Raw genomic sequence first — 5490 nt, 5'->3', positions numbered from 1 at the left:
CATTCTAAAAAAGCTGTAGTTACAAAAAAATAAAATTTTATACCAAAAATATACTTATAAAGTGAAAGAATTTCAAACGAAATAGTAAAACGAAATTCAAGGCAGCGCAAACGAGCGAAAGAAGCAGATTTTTGCAGGTAACCCAGAAGAAAGTATAACGAAATTGCAGTTTTTTATTTTTATTTGTTTTTGCTCTTCAAAGCAGAGAAATAAATTTAGATATAAAAAAAAAATAATCTTTTTTTCTTGCTTATTTCGCAAGGCTGATCGTACGTGCAGCGAGGTTACGCACACATTCAAGGATTTGCTTGTACAACAGTTTGTACTATAACTGCGCGCTGGAGCGCGTGGTGGCACGTGGCGTATGAGTAACGCGACCTTCAAACGCTACAAAACAAAAGTAAGCCCGAAGGAGCTGTTAACCAAAGACCCAAAAAGAAGAAAGAAATCTGCATTGGATCATCAAAAAAACAGAGCACATTTTCTACGCAGTTTAACAAGTAAAACGCAAGCACACGCCTGCCTCCTCTCAACAGCAACGCATACATAGAAGGAGCATTACAGAGGAGGTTGGGTCAGTCGTGACTAGGCTAAGAAGAAGCGAGAAAGCGAAGCGATTGCACACGCAAACAAGGAAGATCCAACTTTCACGAGCCAAAAGACTGAGTTACTACTGGTTTTTAGTAGCGAAAAAATCTTAAAAAGAAGAAAAGAAGGGCCACCGAAAAAAAGGACGATCAGCAGCAGAAGCAGCAGAGCAGCAAGGAAAACCAACAGAAAGAAAGATAGAAAGCAACGAAGAAATTTTGCCTTAACGAAATTATTGCGGTTGCCTATTAGCAGAGAGAAAAGCGCTGCGAGCAAGCATTAGCAGGAATTTGTCGTAAAAAGGCAAGAGGTTTGTTTCCAAGTGAAAGAAAAGCAAGAACGGTTTTTTTGCTGCCTCGAAGTTGGCAGAAAAATTAAAAAAAAAAAAACGGTTTAAGATATACTCTGCTTGAGTAGCACAGGCAAGCTAGCAGTGGAAAGCAAATATGAGTTCAAGCTGCGAAGCAACAACCTGGGTAACAAAAGTAATCAGCAAAGCAAGTGGTTACACATAGAGCGTGAGGCGGCAGGCAGGGGAGGGGAGGGGATACTTACAAACAACAAAACGATAGTCTAAAAATCGCTGCTATTGTCACCGTTCTTCGTTTATTCTTTGCTTGTTTTTGTCGCGTACACTTTGTCATCGGATTCGAAGCAACGCGTGAATGCTGGCTTGACAACGCCGGCTGCGACAGCACAGCGGATAAGTCATCGTTTTGTAGTTTATGCATGCGAAAAAAAAATAAGCTAAAACCGCTGTCTTCCGCCTGCTGCTCTACTCAATAGCAACAATAAAAAAACGCAAGCAACATAATTTGCACGCGCTTGAACTGTACATTAGCAACAAAATTTTTTAGTAAGAAAAAAAAGTTACTAGAAAGTTCAGCTATAAAAGATTTAAAACTAAAGACAGCTCGCAGAAAAATTAAAAACCCACAAAAAAAAACAAAACGCTGCGCGAGGTCAGCCGGTGGTCAGCGCATTGGACTCGTTCGTTGGCCGCTGACTTTATGGACTCGCGAGCACTTTGACAGCTGTGCGAAAGCCAGTTTATCGCAAATTTAAATTTCTAAAAAAAAAAAAAATTCGTTTTTTTGCCTTTGCTGTTGCTACTGAAATTGTTAAAAGCCTTACTAATGCTAAATACATACATATGTAGATTTTTCTAGAATTTCTAGTTTTTCGTGTTGTACCAGAACGGCGCTGCTGCATATCATTTTTGTTTATCGCAACTTAAATTTTGGTTAGGTGTTTCTGCGAATGCCGGAAATGGCAGGAATGCAAGCGATTAGTCAGAGGTTTTGTTTTTTGAACATTGAAATTTGCAGAGTAGGTTATATGTTGAAATTTGATATTTTAGAGCCATGAGCGGCTTGCGAAAAAACATGAAAGGTTTTGCCACTTTAAAAAGAGGCTACCCAGAGATTTATTTTTTAGAAGCTCTAGCCTACATTTTTCGTACTGTAAAAACGTCATGCGTTAACGAAGAGTCTTTGGGCATTGTATGCATTTTTTGATGTCATTGTATCATAAAGAATTTTTACTTTTTTCATTAAACAGAGTATATGGCGTGTTTAACGCTTCGGCGTAAACATGGCTAAAAGTATGAATAAAGTTTCAGCTGATTCAACAAAGAAGTATAATATAGGCATACTCAAATAAACAAACATCTAAATTTGCGCACCTGAAAATATTTAATGGCATATTTTGATTAATGTCGAATATTTGTTTATACATACCTATCTACATATGTATGTACATTAGGGTGGAGTAATTAATTACGAAAAAATATGGCACTTTCGAATTCTACGTTCGATTCTAAGCAAAAATGGTGAACAAACTATATGCCAAAAATAGCGTTTGACCCTCGCAATTTTTAAAAGAAAAATCAGTGTATTGTATTTTTTTCTGAACGAAATTAATTTTTCATTTACAAAATTTTGCGGTTTTTTCATATTTAAGAAACTACTTCGCAAAACCGAGAAATATACAGTTTTTTGGTACAATGAAAAATAAAGTTCGACCAAAAAAGTTACAATAGACTGCTTTTTCTTTTGAAAAATGGAAGGCTCAAACATCATTTTTGGTATATAGTTTATTCGCCAATCGGAGAATTTGAATTTGCTATACACTTTCTTCGAAAAATTTTGATCCGAACAAATCACTCCGCCCTAATATATATACATGCCGATTTTCACTAGGCACTGAAATGAGTAAACATCTAGTGCCATTTAAAAAATTTCATGTCACGACTATTTCACGACTATTTCGAGACTAGTTCAGGTCCATTACAAGACTGGTGCAGCCCTATTTCGAGACTACTTTGTGATCACTTTAGGACTAGTGAGTGACCATTTCGTGGCCGTTTTAAAACTTGTTCGAGATAATTTTAGGACAAGTTTACTACTTTTTCAGAACTACTGCAGTACAACTTCAGGACAATTTAGTTCGGAATAATTTTGAGGTAGTTTGAAATTAATCTGAAATTTCCCTGAACTATGCCCGAACTGATTATAAAAAAGTCGTGTGCTGGTCCAGACAAAATTAATTAAATGAAATGAAATTAATGTTTAATTTCGAACCTAACCTATTTTTTATTGGAAAGGTGGTGCCTCTAGGGTGGTCCCATACTAATTTGGCTTAGTTCTGATCATTGGATCATGCAGAAATTAACGGAAATTAAATCTTTATTTGAGCAGTGAAGTCGGTTGTGCTTTTTGCTTAAAAATGAGTTTTTTTTTGTAAGTAAGTTTCTCATTTTCTAACTTTTCTTGTCCATACTTTTTTTTACAAATAATCGAAATTTTATATATTTTTTTAATAAGGCATATAATATTAATGTGCCTTTCAAAATTTCGTAAAAAAATAGGCTTCGCAGATAAAAAAATACTTTTATAACATTTTTTTATTACAATTTGAAACATACATTATTGACTCCAGTTTGTATTAAAGGTTTTCATTTTTTTATTATGCCGAATTTCCACTAGGCATTGAAATGACGAAAAAGTTGTACCATTTAAAAAATGTCATGTGGAAACGAATTGAATGCCAATTTTTCTTACCGTAATGACACAGATATTTCTAATGCCCAACTTTGTCATTATAATTTGTGCCTAATGGAAATACGGCATTACAAAAAACTCACTAATTTTCTCTTATTTATAAAAAACAAAGAATTTTTTATGTCTCTATATGCGAAGAAATTTTACGTTAGGTTGGGTCAGTTGCGTTGTCACCAAATCGATTTTCACTTAAATGGTAACTGCAGGTAATACATATGAAGTTGCTAGATAAAGCGCTGGGTGCTAAAAAATAAAGTTCCGCCGGCAGCTAACTATTTTCGACATTAAGTTGCACCGGATGGGCTCCTTATGGACAGTGCTAGGGCATACCTCCTGTCAGAGCGGATAGTTGAGGCATGCCCAGCTGTAGAAACTGCTTTGACTGCCAGCAGGCGGCTAACGGCCAGTAGGAATCTTCATTTTGGTGTGTCGTGATTTTCGTTCAGCGTTCGCTAAGTTGAATAAAAGCCTATCTGTGCAGGAACGTTCCACAGGTTGCCACAGGAGCTTCTGTACCTTACCTGTAAGGGGACCTCAGGTATGCACTCTCAAGAAAATTTCCTGGGACAGGAGACAGAGTATTGGCCTAGAAAACTTGAACTCAGTTAGTAACTAGTAGCTTTTCATGCCCGTTTGGGTGTAAAGAGGAAAAATTAGTTAGTCTCTTTATAGGAAATGCTCGAACATTAAATACACATAAAAACCTTAGATTAGAGATCAAGCGAATTTTAGTAGTAGTATTTTTTGCAGTTAAGGAACCGGTACTGCACACAGCTAAATAAATATGTGTTTGTATACACATAAATTTATTAAATAAATCAAATAGTAAAAGCACAGTGAAGAAGAAAACAAATTAAACACAAAAAGTTGCAAATGAATTCATTTTGGCATGTCAAACACTTTTTGCTTCGAAGTCTATGAAAAAATTACGCCGAATTTATTTTCTAGCTATGCATTATTTTTAAGTATGTTTTGGCATTGATATACTTTGTTAAATTTTTTTTTTAATTTTTTAGAGTTTTGCATATAAGCGATTTTTTTTGTCATAAATAAGCTTGTACATATGTAATCTACTTTAATCAGGAACTGCGTGTTTTCGTTTAAATTTATGTTTTGTTTTAATTTTTTCTTTTATTTTTGTTCCTTTTTTGATTTTATTTTTTCATTGGCTCGCAGCCAAAAACGCAGTGCGCTATGAAAAGCCGCAAAAGCAACATGTTGGCTATGTTTTTTGACTGTACTTACACACATCCATACATACATTTGTACACACGTAACATTTCATTTCTTTTGTCTACATTGGAGTATAAGTATTTGTGAGCTCTTTGTGAGATTTTGTTTATGTATGTGTGTAGTAGCAGCACGTCATCTCCGGCGACAGCCGACGCCGGTATTTAGGCATGTGCGCCTGCCACTCAGTCTATACGTAAAGTTAAGGATTACTTTTTTTTTGAACTTTTCATGAGGTTTGTTTATAAAATATCCAAAAAAAAGCCAAACTATTTTAGTGATGACATTGAAAATTGAAAATCACGAAAAATCATATCTGGAAAAGTATCAAAATATTTAAGCAATTATGCATGTATGTAAATATACTATATACTTAAAATTTTCCAAAACATTTCTTAAAACTTTTTTGTTTTTTTAATGAGCTCTTAAAATTTTTCGTCACGTGAAGTCACTACGACTAAAAAGAACTTAACTGAAAACCACTGAAATTATCTAAAAGTATTTAATTGATAAAATATTTGCTAAATATACATGCACAGGTATTTACATACATTTGTATCCGCTGCACTTTCCTTGCATCTGTTATATATGCTTAAATTTTGTATATACA

General features: G+C 34.7%; 1 protein-coding gene and 1 long non-coding RNA gene across 5 annotated transcripts in view; one reads left to right on the top strand and one right to left on the bottom strand.

Annotated features, from left to right (window-relative positions):
* The window catches only part of LOC118740590 (nesprin-1-like), a 138935-nt gene that overhangs the window by 25690 nt on the left and 107755 nt on the right, over nucleotides 1–5490 (bottom strand). The window lies entirely within an intron of this gene.
* Nucleotides 7–1331, top strand: LOC118740592. Its single transcript, XR_004993162.1, has 2 exons — nucleotides 7–137; nucleotides 263–1331. It is a non-coding gene; the product is annotated as an uncharacterized LOC118740592 (long non-coding RNA).

This window comes from Rhagoletis pomonella, unplaced genomic scaffold (assembly GCF_013731165.1).
Source record: "Rhagoletis pomonella isolate Grant_MI unplaced genomic scaffold, Rhpom_1.0 Rhpom_scaffold_00006, whole genome shotgun sequence".
Taxonomy (NCBI): Eukaryota; Metazoa; Arthropoda; class Insecta; order Diptera; family Tephritidae; genus Rhagoletis; species Rhagoletis pomonella.
Note: the sequence above shows the minus strand (reverse complement) of the source record. Positions and strands in the feature narration are given on the sequence as shown.